The sequence below is a fragment of the Tyto alba genome, unplaced genomic scaffold (assembly GCF_018691265.1).
Source record: "Tyto alba isolate M040663 unplaced genomic scaffold, T.alba_DEE_v4.0 Super-Scaffold_2, whole genome shotgun sequence".
In the NCBI taxonomy this organism is placed as follows: domain Eukaryota; kingdom Metazoa; phylum Chordata; class Aves; order Strigiformes; family Tytonidae; genus Tyto; species Tyto alba.
In genome coordinates this window covers 73,332,304-73,346,214 of record NW_024881282.1, presented here as the reverse complement: position 1 = coordinate 73,346,214, position 13,911 = coordinate 73,332,304, and positions in this window count along the sequence as shown.

Genomic DNA, 13,911 nt, shown 5'->3' with positions numbered 1-13,911 from the left:
CTGCCTAACAGATGCTCGTCAAGAGGACGCAGGTGCCCGGCCGTGCCGCGGGGTTTCCGCAGAGCCGCAGGCTACGGCGTGCTGGTGCCACGGTGCCTCGGGGCACTGGGGAGCCCAGCAGCACACAGCGCTTGGCTGGGCACACGGACCACGCCGTACCCTAAAAAGGATGAAGATTAACGCTGCTGCTGGTTAGCATATCTGAACAGAGTAATGTAACCAAGACTATTACAGAGAATATAGAGGTTAAATGTGTATGTGCATCACGGGACTTTTTTTATGGCAAGCTATGTAGAGTTTTATAATGAGGGCAGAGTTCGCTGGCATTTGCTAGGAAAGTTTCCATGGATGTCTATTTTTCTTTCCTTTCTTGCCAGCTGGCTAGCTGAAATATCAAGTTATCACAGGAAGAATCCTCCTTTAAGGCAGGAGTCTCCAGACACCATGGGTCAGGACTATTTCAACGGCACAGGGCTGTAAGAAGTAATGTCCTCAACAGTAACATAACGTCTTGTATTTTTTAGGCATAAACTCTTGCATGTTGGTAGGATAAATGATGAACAGCAGCACATTTCTGAGTACTGTCTGCTTAAAAATACACAGGCCTAATTTTTCAAATGAAAGTGTAGCTGTTCTTTTGTGCATGAGTTTTTGTGTTTTCCCCACATCCTCATGAGCCATCCCTTACTGCCCTGAACACGGCGGTTTGTTTTTCAGGGTTGTCTGCAATCCCAGAATGGCTGCAGGAGAAAGGTGCTGCAGCAAGAAGGTGCAGAGCTGAGCTGTTTACCCAAGCTGGGGAAACGTGAGGTTTAAATTCTTTCCCAAAAAGCAGCTATCAGCAGTTCAGGTTCCGTTGTGCAGCATTGCTGTCCTCTGTCAGCCTCTGGCAATGCCAACCGAGCACTCCTTGCTTTCAAGACCCTTCCAGAAAGGTTCCTCCTTCCTGATACCTTGCTCACCAGTGTTGAGCACCTTCAGAGGAGTAAAATTATGTGCTCATTTCTGCCTTGGTTGGCTGCATTCCCCCAGGAACATTAGTTCATATATTCCTCTTGCCTTGACTAAAATGATGAGAAATGGACAGCACTTATACTCTGTCTTTTTCTCACACACACACACAAATACACACACAGATGTATTTAAAGAGACAGCTTAAAACTTAAGTTATAGCTCAGGAAAAACAACTAAAGGTGATCTTTTTTTTCTCCCTCAAATTCATTTTTCGAAGTGAATTCAGCGGGAGTTGCCACTTTGGCTGATGAGATGTGACCTGTTTTAATCACTGCTGTCCACTGTCAGGTATGTCACGCAATTTAGCTTCAGGTGCATAATGGCAAATTATTATAGAGACAGAATGATTTTAAGTTTCTAGACAGTGGGAGCATTCCCAGAATCCATTACTGCCTGATTAAATTACCCAGATTTCTGTGTGTGAAGGTTTTGTACAGCAGCATGTAATCCACGAGAGTAACTAATCATATCATATTGATTTAGATGCTGCTAGAATGGGAAATCTAATTGTAATACTGTGAAAGCTTCTTGGGGAATCTGTACTAATGATTGCATTTGTAATCCCATTTGCAGGTGAAAGTTCTGAAGCACAGCCGTGAGATGAATAGCAATGACACCGGTTTGGACACAGCCCTGCAAAACCAGGTTGCAAAAGATGAGGTGGGCAGAGGTTGTCCTGATGACTTAGCAGCACATCTTCATCCTTCTGGTTTTCTACATTGATGCTTTCTGTGACTTACACGACAAGGAATGTGAGCAAAAGTTGCAGGTAAAGGTGAGAAAGGCAGCAGGATTCAGCCCCCTGTCCTGCTAAACTTCAGTGTTCATCCCAGGAGCCAGCACTGCATGCTGAGCTCTATTGTGGATTTGCTGGGACACAACTGCTTTGTTCTCTCTTTTCTTTTTATCTGAGGGCAAACACATTTGAAAAGAACTTTTCATTCAGGGCAGTGAAATGCTCACCTGGTTTTCATTCAAATTCTTTATTGTTGTTTTATTCTTCTTTAAATACAAATTTCCTCAGTACTTCTTTTGTGTTTGGTGATTGCCAGCAACTTGATCTGCCTTGACCTTTCATGTCTGTGCTCTGGAAATGTTATCCCCACCTTTTTTTTCCTTTCTGGAAACTGTGTTTTATCTTTCCTTTTGTGGTACTATGGCAGAGCTGTATAAATATAAAAACATAATGTGATGAATTGTTTAGCTCACTTACTGTCATGGGATTTTTTGTGGCTCTTGTTTTTTTTTTTTTTTACTTTTCTGACCTGTTTATAAAGAAATGTAAATAATCCTACCAAGCTAACTGTTGCATCTCTTGCACATGCCAGAGCCTGTGGGCTGATTCGGTGGGTGAGAGAGCACAACTGCTTGGAAGAAGAGCTGCCTACCAGGCTTTGATGAGGGCTTGAAACACTCATGTAGGTCAGGTGCAGCAAGCATTCAGTGTGGGAGACAGTTTCCTGCAGGGCACTGAGAGCATCCTTTCCAACATGTGATGGGGCTTAGCTCACTTTCACTCATTGGCTTCCAGTGGTGTCTGATTTTTGATCCAAACAGCCATGCCCCTTACAGGTGAAGTCTGGTTTTGACTGTGGGTTAGTGCCTGCTTTTGGAGGACCGTGGAGGAGATACTCTCATCCTGCCTTTGTGAGCTGACTCTGACTGATGCTGGGCTGGCTTTCACAGCCCTGTGCCCTCTCCTGCTTGCCCTGGAGACCATGTCAGGGAGCTGCCCAGGGCTATGTGTGCTGTCAGAGAGCGCCTGTTGCCTGGCTGAACACCCCAGGGGGATGAAGAACAGGGCCTGGGTAAGGAATTTTCCCAGGGAGCCAGCCCAAAGCAGGACTAAAGGCAACAGGTAAACCCCACAAATTTAATATGCATCCTTCCTACAGGTTCACTGAAAACTTAGCACGTCCTACTGTGCATTAGAGCTTGTGTAAAGGAGGTTGGTGGCCCAGCTGCCCCTCTCAAGAGGGGGACATCACCGCTGAAGCGGTTCAGTGCTTCCTAGTTTGCTCGTTTAGTCTGTGCTTTGTGTGAGCAGGTATGAGGCAGAATATACCGGGGCCCTGGGCAGATGCTACCTGGCTCCAAACAGGTTTTAAAGCTTTTACAGTGAAACATTGATTATTTTTGTTGCAGTGTATTTTTTCACATAATTCAGGTGTAGTTTAATCCCAGTCACAACAGAGATTTTTTTGAATAATATAAAAGACATAAGAAAACTCTGAGAGATTAAAATAAACCCTTATATAGTTCCTAGTCATGAACAGACACTGCCTTTGTGTTGGGGAGATCAACAAAACTGAAATTTAGTTAACCACCATCTAGATAACCTTTAGGATATTGAGTGATGTATAAGAAAGTATGTTGCAAGAACATGTAATGGATGACTCGTATCTTGCCTATTAGGTATCATTAAAACCCATAGGTATTTATGCAATGTAGATACATCTCAGTGTTTTATGCAGTGTTTGAATTTAGGATAAACCACAGGTTCCTAGACAGGCAAACAGAGGTATAAGTGCTTTGGAAAGCCATGCTGTAGATAATTATTTTTGATAATATGGATTCCCAACAGCTATGGATCATGTTTTTGAAGAGGGTCTGTGACTGGAGTCAGTTCCGGAGGCAGGCATGATCCCTGCCAGGCAGGTACAAGACGAGATGGAAGGAAGAAAGCAAAGCAGGCAAACAAGCCTGGTTCATGTGCTGTGATCCTGTACTCAAGGACCACTTTAAATGTGTCATTAAAACACATTACACTAAAAATATACACAGATTTTCTGCATCACTGAGTTCTTCCCAGGGAACCACCCAGAAGTGCCCCAGATATCTGCTGCTGCTTGACAATGGACAGTAATAAGAAAAGCATTTAATGAGATAATTTAAGTTAAATCACATCTAATACAAGATCATCAGATCCTGCCTTACTGTGAAATTACGGCCTCGTTTCCACCATTGTGTGAGATATACTTTCCGAAAGTCTCAGATTTCCCTGACAGAGATTTCCTTGAGGTCTGAAAAATGCAGAGCAGATATAGAAATGCTTTAATGAACACAGTCGCCTCTATTCTATTGTATTACTTTTTCTTCTTTTTCTGGGCTGAGAAAAATTAGTAGTGAGACTGGGAGTCTCAATGTGATGCTGCCATCCATCCAGCCATTTCAATTTCTCTGGAGATTGCTCCGTGTCTATCAACATCTAACTGGCTTGAGATTTTAAGCTTGTACGCCCTCACCAGCTCCACTGCTTCCTTGTCATCTGGAAGACCTGTGATCTGAGCTATCCTCTTTCTGGTTTGATTTTCACATTTCCCAGTCTTTGGTCTGTGACACTCTCTAGCTACGTGTGCGAGGACTGTTTTCCAGCATACATTGGAGCAGAGTTGTGCTCTGTGCAGAGGTAACACAGTGGTGCTTGGGTCAGTCAGATGAGCCACATCATGCCTTGCTGGGCTACCCTGGATTAAAATTTCCTTATAAACCCTCACGACATTGTAGAAATTCCTAGCCTACAAATAGGGCCTTTTTGATTCACAGTACTGGAGTGACTGAAAGTAACTGGGATTAAGGGCAAACAGAGTATTTATATATGCGCTTAAATTGTTAGAAAATGCACTAAGTATAAGACTGAAGGAAGTGTTGAATAAAGAGTCCCAGCGAGCAGGCTCTTTCTTTTTCCCACAGGAGCAGAAGGTGTTGTCCACCCATGCTGGCATTTTCAAAGTTGTCACTGCTTCTTTCTTTCACTGCCCAACATGTGCCAATGGCAGGTTCAAATTGTGAGGGTGCTGCCACCACCCAAATATGCTCGGAGACTAAGTGCAAGGCAATGGCCAAAAATCCTGAGTCAGAAGTTTTCAATGTGTGTGGCTGGAGGGATGGCATCCTTCAGAACAGGAGGATCTGCTTGCCCACAGGGCAGTGTGGGATGTGCAGAAAAGGCATCCAGTGGGATCCGGCTTCATGCCCTAAGCTGAAGGCCACCAACGGGGCTTGGATTTGTGCCCTAAGATGAAGGGCACCATCCACCCTGGGATGGAAGTAGCCCAGCTGAGGGGAGCAACACACTCCCCTTACCAGCCCACTGTCCTGTGGGGTTTCCACCCCAGCTAGGACTGACCCAAATCCACGTCCCTGTGAGAGGCCTGAGATTTCTTAAAACAGCAGTCAGGAAAAAATCCATTGAAAATGCCAGAATAAAATGAGATGGAGTCTCATAAACAAAAATTGCAGAGTTTTTTACAGTTCTCTTTGATCATTGCAGAAGCCATAAGGGACAATCTTGTTGCAGTAGGATGACGTGCGTGGGACACTGCAAGGCATGGCTGGCTGTGACTCAGCAAAGACAACCATGCCAACCACTTTGTTTGGAGTTCCTGCTGTGATACTTCTCAGACAAACAGGATTACTCCTGTTTCATGCTCAGTTTGCATGTTTGTTTTTTTCAGAAAGGGGAGGTGGTTTTTTGTGTTATGTGCTTCCCTGTAATTAATCTGTAGCACAGATGTATGCTTTCTTGTGCTATGTTTCTGTTTTCCAGTATATTCAGACTTTATATCTCAGTCAACACATCACTCCTCCCAGCAAAATAATTATTTCTATAATCAGATTACTGATGAATTTATACTGAGTCTGAAGTACAGCTTTACTCACTTGATTATTCAATTTGCTATAAATGTTGGGAATAAATTCCAAGAGAGTGAATCAAGCAATTTCTTTTTTACTACCCTTATACATATTTCTACTTATTTGCTACATACCTTTACTACACCAGCTCTGGTTGTTCAGAGTAGACCTAAAATGATACTTAGCAAGACTGTAGGACCTTTCTGAATGCTGAGATAAGAGCTTTAAACAATTTTTCAAGTAGAAAACTCTGTAAGTTTCCATGAGCTTTCTTCTGAGGTAAAAGATGGAGGGGTTGGGGCTTTTTTTAATCCCAGATTGCTCATCTCTCCTGACGAGAAGTTGCAATGGTGAGCAATTTACCTACTACTGCATTAGTGACAACACTGGAAACACAGTTATTGTGTTAATGGCAACGTGGGTGTATTCGCCCACTTCATCCATTAATCCAACACGATTAACAACTTTTTTTGTATGAGCTTCTATATAGTCAGGCCATGTTGAAATTATCCAGGCTAGATGGATGGTGTCTTTGCATTCTGCAAACAGTGCTCACTGTGAGTGGTATTGCTCATTTTAGCGTTAAAGGCAGGTGGTTTAGGACATTCATAGGGCAAATATACTGGATATGAAACATGGATATGAATGTGATATGAGTATGAATTGAGAAGATGCACAAGCAACATAATTTTTACAAGTCCTAAGAGGCTTCTTTACTTCATAAAAATTATGAGAACTATTTCTTGACAGTTAGTGAAAGAGTTAATAAAGGTAAAGCCTGAATTTGCCAAGTTATTAATTTTCCATTCAGGAATGGGTTGTTCTGAATTCAATTACTCAGCTGCAGAGGTGCTTACCAATATTTGATGGCATCTTCCTAAAAGTGTAAATGATAGTGTGCACATGGCTGCACACTGATCAGAAATGAAGGGCTTTGTGTGTTACGTCAAGGTTAGCTGTTGCAGAGCGTGCCAGGGTCGGGTGCCCTGTCCTCCGCAGGGCACCGTGTCCCTGAGCCGCAGGGAGCAGCGCTCGGCGTCGAGGTGAATCGATAGGACAGCTCAGAGCACGGCCACTTCCCAAAAACCTGCTGACCTGCCAGCAGTTGAACACAAGCCAAAATAACCTTCCTGCTTACTGCACCTGAATCAGCACTTGAAGGACAGGGGCGATAGCTGGCTATAAAGAGCAGAGGCTGATTTTGCAGCAGACGACCTTAGGAATCTGCTTAGAGGTACGCTGGCTATGAATATTGGAAGAAAACTATGGGATTGCAGTGATGATAAGCTATTTGACTTGTTTCACGTATGCTTTATCAGTATATGAGTTTGGATAGCAGTATATGAGAACAATACCTTTGGTATTAGTTTTTTTTTTCTTACAGTTCACAATTTCTAAGGGTCTGGCAAACTCACTTTCATCTAAACTTCCATCAAAAGCAATAGGCAGGTTTTTAATATGTTGCCTTTTCTTTGGGATTCACCAGACCTTGACTTAGTTCATCAATAATTCTGAGTTGCTAGGAAAAAATGTAGTTCATACTCTACTTCCTCCTGCTTTCCAGTAGCCACAGGCATCACACTGGAATTGAAATAACCCCCTCAAACTGATAAGTGTCATATGAATACTGAGGATCCTATGGGGAGTACAGTTTCCCTGGGAAATAACCAATGGGCAGTTTGCAGTCCGAAAAATGCATCCATGGTGACTTGATATCTCAGCCTGCCTGGTGATACACTGAATGACAGTGGTTATCTTTGACTGCTGGCTCCTCTCCCATTGTAGCTGGTCTCCCCAAGGACCACGGGTGGGCACAGAACAGGCGTATGGGGTGCTGCCAGCAATCCTTCTCCCTGCTCCAGAGCACAGGGGCAGGCATCCCCAGGAGGCTTAGATATCATTCCTGAGCAGGAGGGAAATATTGTATAAAAAGTACTTTTCCAGGATTTCTCACTGTCTGGTTTAGTTTTCATTGTCTCAAGGGATAAAGCTGCCAGTGCTCACATCAGGGGAGTCCCTCTGGGAGATGAACAATCAAATCAGGTCCCTGTGGCAGGGATCTCTCCTTCAGTCTCAACTTTCCTACCAGTAATGTTGTTCTCATTAATTTCACTTCTAATATTTTCTCTGTGTATAAATAATTCTACTTTCTCCTCTGTTTTCACAACCACCAGGGATTTATAGAGCCTGAAAGAAGTAAGCTATGCACTGAGAATATTGTAAAATAGATAAAAATGCACTACTAGAAATATTACATTATACTGGCATAACCCAGGGCCCCCTGCTCACTCAGGTGGGCCACATCTCAATGCCATTGCAGAGCCAGAAAGACCATAGTGTCATGAACAGTAACATCTTTTTTTGGTATGGTATGGTATGGTATGGTATGGTATGGTATGGTATGGTATGGTATGGTATGGTATGGTATGGTATGGTATGGTATGGTATGGTATGGTATGGTATGGTATCTTTTTTATGGTGTATGGTAAGGCATTCTTTAATCTTCTGTTAAGACATGTTATTTAAACACTAGAGCAATTGTGAGGTGGTGTTACACCCCCTTTTGTGTATGTCTGCGTGTGGAACTCTAAAATGCTATTAGTAAAAAATAATAGCTAAATAGCCTGTACTTGATTTACCAATTCTATAATGTCCCAAGAAAAATACAGGGTTGCATGTGCCTTCAAATGTTCAAGGAAAAAACCAGGAGCAATCCAAATCTCCTGACTGGTTTAGGGCAATCTCAGTTGTCTATCCTTGCTTATGAAACTTTCATGGGTGTCAGTACTGATAGGCAGCAAAAATTGCTCTGTAAGATAATGTCTAGAAAGCAAATATTATTGGTCTTACTTTCCTGGTGCCTGTTTTATAAGGTCTTTAGAGTGAAATTGAAGCCTGGTAAAAATGCCATCTTTCTTTCTCCTCCAATATGAATATCTCAAAGCTGTTACACTCACATAGACATTTAGCATTGCATGTCAAAAATACTGTCACCTGTGTTCCAGAAAGAGTGAAAGCAAGGCCCAGAGAAACCTCTGAAAGTCTGCCTTGGGTCACAGATTGAATAGATCCAAAATGTAAGAGTGAGCACTGAGCTTCCCTTAACTCAAGAACATCCTCCCTCTCTGGACAAAGGAGTTAAACAACTTATGCTTAGTGGCACTGGCAAAATTCTTCACAGCAGTTGAGAAGCCCACAGAGCAGTAACTGGGACCTGGAAAACCTGGACCTTTTCCATGGTGTGATGATGGAGAGTGCTCAGTGGGGACTTGTCTTTCTGTATCCATATTGTCCAAGCACTGGGGAACAGAGGCCAGGGGGTTTCCAACCATCAGCAGCTCCTGCCAACCTCCACCTCTTATCCCCACGGCACCCACGGCTCTGGGGAGGTGAAGGTGGCTGGTCACCCCACAGGTGGTGCCACCTGGGTTGCATTTGTCCTGCCGACAGACGCTCCTGGTGGCTGTGCTTATTTCAGGGGGTTATATCTATTTTTCTCTCAGCAGAAGAGAAGGTTGACAGCCATGACACACGGTCTCTTCCTCAGGCTACTCATCCAGAGCTGCTTTTCTCAGCTACAATCTCAAGTCATTTTAAATAACTCCCTGGCAGCTCTAGCACACAGTAATGTGATTAGGGCACTAACTTCTCTGACCATATTGCTTCATATTACATTTCAGACAGTAAATGCATTCCTCCCCTTGGAGCCACCTCTCCCAGTTGCCCCAGGAGCCCAAGAAGTTTAAAGCAGCACATAAATTCATCACTGTGACCCTACGGCAACAACTGCACTCGTATTCACCCTCTCTCCTACCACTGACAGTAGGGGTCCCGGAAGATTTACACAAGAGCAACTCCCCTGACATCCCGCATCCCTATTTTGAAAGCACGGTAACATTTCAGGCCATGGAGGAGGAGACACAGTGGTTATAGCAGGGACAGGCCACAGCGCTGGCTGCAGCAGGCAGCTGGCGATGGGACAAGTGCGGAGCGGAGAGAGCAACAATTAAGCAACACATTGAGTTTCCTGCTATAGACAATATTTTCAGAGACTGTAAAATGGCTTTTCTTAGCAGCGGCTGTCCTCTTTCTTGATTTAGTACTTATGGCACTGACAGTTTAAGGTTATATTTATTTTACAAGTAGCTTTAAACAATTCTCTGGGAGAATGGCTGGAACCTCTTGCCCTTCAAGGAAGACAGACTGGGTCTCTTTCTGCAGAGCAATAGCCCTTAAGCTGCTGCCTATGGAGATGTGAAGATGCTGCTCTGGGCCAGGATTAGTTGGGGAAAACTTCACCCACCCTCAGAGAACCCACATTTCCCTGGGGAGATCTCTTCTTTCACTACACATGATCAGGTAATCATAGGAAATCCTTCTAAGAAAATGTCAGAGAAATTACATTCCTAAAGACAGTTGTAGTTCAACCACATCTTTACTTGAAGTAATTTGACACTATTCACTGTCTTAATTTCCTTAAGGAAAACCAGTAGGCAGTGTGGTGTCACTGAAGGAACCAGCTGATGTGGACCTGGGCAGCCATGTTACTTGCTGAGATCTGGACTCCTGCAATCAGAAAATCCCTTCCATTTAACAACTAGCTCTGTTAGCTAGTATATGCTCTAAAATATGCAACTCTCTACATGTTAAAATAACAGGTCTCATCTTGATACAGCTAGTTAATTTTTCTAGTGGTCATCTTCTTCATTGACAATCATGAGCATTACAATGTAAAGACAAGCCATGGAGCTGGGCTTTATATGTGCTGCAATATGACATATTTAGTATCAGCTGAGTTTTCCGAAGACTGTAGGATGCTGATAACCAACTGAATAATACTTCATCTCTGCAGGACAACCTGTGTAGTTTATCGGTCTGAAAAAAGGTTTACCATCGTCTTCACATATATCTCTTGTAACAATGTGTCATGTGCGGATTTTATGGGGGGAAGCTGTCTTCTGAGATTCACTGCTATATATCATTTTTACACAGGTTTATGTTTAGTGGCACTTACTAGTGACTAAGATAGAGTGGTACTCTTTACCATGAGATGAAGTTGTGAGAAAGCTTGGCAGTACAACCATTGAACTCCCTGTTAGGCTGGTGTCATCCTGTGAAGTACATCCAATACTCAAATGCTACAGATCCGTCCTATCATTTGATTAAATAATTATTTCTGATGGGAAGGGGACATTGGTTCATAAAAATCATACTCATAGAATAATTTAGGTTGGAAGGGACCTTTGGAGGTCTCAGAGTGGGACAAGTGTCGAAGGAGAGTAGGTTGATCAGGGCTTTGCCCAGCTGAGATTTTTGAACATCTCCACAAATGGAGTCTTCAAACCTGTTTGGTCATCCTCTTCTGATGTGTAACCATACTCACTATAAATTTCTTTTTCCCTATGTCAATCTGTTAATCCCCATGCTGCAACCCGTGTGAGTTGACACTGTATCATCAGGAAGAGGATGGATTTGTTTCCTCTGTGGTACTGGAAGCCAGTACTTCCATTACAGGCAGGGGAGGACAGCAGTCCAGTCCCCCTTGGCCTGCTCTTCTCAGTCCTGTTTCACACATCATGTGCTCCCAAACCTTAACCATGTCAGTATCCCTGTGCTGGACTTCCTCCAGTGTATCCAGCTTCTTGGAGTCCTCTTGCATACCCATCTGCCTCTTAATTCAGTGTCATCTTAATGAGAGTCCATCCCCTCTCATTGGTCAAGTCACTGAGGAAGGCATCCCAGAGCACCAGCCCCAGTATTGGTCCCTGAGGAGCACCACCTGCAACCGGCTCCTGGATAGACATTGAAACATTATCCACTGTCCTTTGAGTCCAATAATCTAGCCAGTTTTTATGTTCCTTCTTGTCAGTCCATCTATTCCATACCCTCCTTACCTGGCTATAAGGTTGCTACTTATAGTACAGAGTGTTGAAAGTTCTGCTAAAGTCAACACCCACTGTCCTCTCCTATCACAGAGCTAGACATTGCAGCACAGAGGCAATCAGGCTGGTCAGAAATGGTTTGCTCTTCTTTCACCACTGTCTTTGTCTTTTAGTAGATAGAAAATCTCTACAGGATGTCATGTGTGCCTTTGGATAGTATGGGAGATGTGGTGCTCCCTTCTCCAGCAGGAAGGACATACAGAGTCACAAATCTCCACTGTGTTCCTCCAAAGACTTTCAGGATGTGAAGGCTTTTCACCACAATGAAGAAATTGAAGCCAAGTCCAGCATGTAACTCCTCCTAGAGAGAGGTGATAGATGAGCATGAGTTCTAGGCTGTAACAGTCTTTGCCACCCCAGATTTTGAGGTTTCTGAAAAAAAGACCTATCTAACTCAAACAAGACCTTGCTTTGGTTTCACAGAGCCAGTCCAAGTCAGAGAAACACTCTCCGCTGAGGGTGTCAGCTGCCAAACCCTCATGTCTCTGTGTACCAGGGACAAGAAATATTCTTATGACTCCTGTCACCATTATTTACATATTTGCGTTATCACTGCACTCACAGACAAAGGTTCCCAACACAGGACACGGCAAAAAGACTAAGATAGCCCATTCCCTACAGGACTCCCATCCTAAACCACAATTTTCTTTTCTGCCAAGTGACAGCCAGGTGCAGCTCTGTGTATATGTGAGAAACGGACATTTTTATTTTTTTTTTTTTATTATTTATTTTTTTTTTTTTTTTTTTACAGAATTTAAAAGATTTGCTGCAGTAAAGAGCGTTATTTTATGGCTAACGAGTCAGACGGAGAACTGCCTCAACATGATTAATTGTGGAGTACATCAGCCCCAGTGGTGCTGACTCACCCCAGTAACCTGAGAGGGGGTCACAGCATCTCTTACCTCTCCTCACTAATCAGGACCTCATTTCTTTTAGCAATGAGATCGCCACATCCAGACCTTCCAGCTCTGTTCTGTGTAAGCGTCTGGGCAGGATTTATCATTTGTACACCTTGTTCATATTCTCCTTCTTTCTCTTATCTCTGAGGATAAGGGAAAGTGGTTTTGCTGGGACTGTTCATCAGACTTTATTAATGCACTTACGAACTGGTGTAGTGTAAGTTGTGGAGGTGGTGCAGAAACATTCACCCATTTTATTTATATGATTATCTGTTAGTGTAAGGGCAGTAGCCAGCCAGTGTATGGTATAAGCTAAACCCTCATATTATGCGGAGATAAGCATCTATGAAAGACAAGGTTAAATCTGGAGAGAACAGTGGGAGCAAGTCTTGAGAAACAGCACAAACTTTTCAGAAAGACGCTGTTATTGTTGTGTATTGATCACTCTTACCAGTAAGTGTAAAGACCAGAGAGTACTACATTGATGGGTAACACAGGGGCAGATAGGTCAGAGTAAGCCAGCAAGGTTAAAACAGAGTTTTGTTAGGATCAGGTAAGCTAGACAGGGAGGAGACATAATACTCTCATCCTCTCTTTCATTTCTTTGTCTCTGTAGGATTGTGCCCTGCAAAATATCCTCTCATCTGCCTCTAAAAATAGAAATTGAGTAGACAGAAACTGGGTATCAAGGTGGAGATATTAACAAAAATACATTCGGCCAAACTGGTGCAGAGGAGGGACACAGCTCCTAAAGAAAAGATCCTTTCTTTAAAGGACTGCTTAGTTCAATACAGGGGAATGCCACAAAAATAGAGGGGCACCCCTTATTTCTTCAGGTTTCTCCTTGCTAAGATTTATCTTTTGAGGGCTGTAGCTCACATCTGATATATGAATGCTTGCTCTTCCATTAGGTTAACAAAGCTTCCACTTCCTTTAAGAAACCCTGTGTTCGCCTGAGTCTCCTGAAATCCCAACATGATCCGCAGTGTTCATCTCTCTCCTGCAGACCACCCTGGTGGGGATGTGCCTTTGACAGCCTGCTGTCAGAAGGATTTCCCTGCAGGAAAATTCTCTTTTTTAAAATTCCTGACAGAAATGTCTTTTGAAAGGTTTCATTTTGTAAGCGTCTTTCATTTGCTCCCATACTGAAACCTCCTGGAAACTGGATTACCTTCCCCTGGATGTGTCTAGTGGGTGTTCTTGTACCCCCCAAAAAAGATGCAGGTTTCCTTGTCTGATTAAATGAGTAATTTAAATTCAGCAGACATCTGGTAAACACGTCTGAAGATCTACAGTACGTGACATCTTGAAATAGCTGGAGTAGACTCTACAGCGTTAATTAGGAATTACGTACGTGTCCAGAAAATATGTAAATAAAGTACAACAAGCTAAGAATGCCGAAGATCACAAAGGCTGAAGGT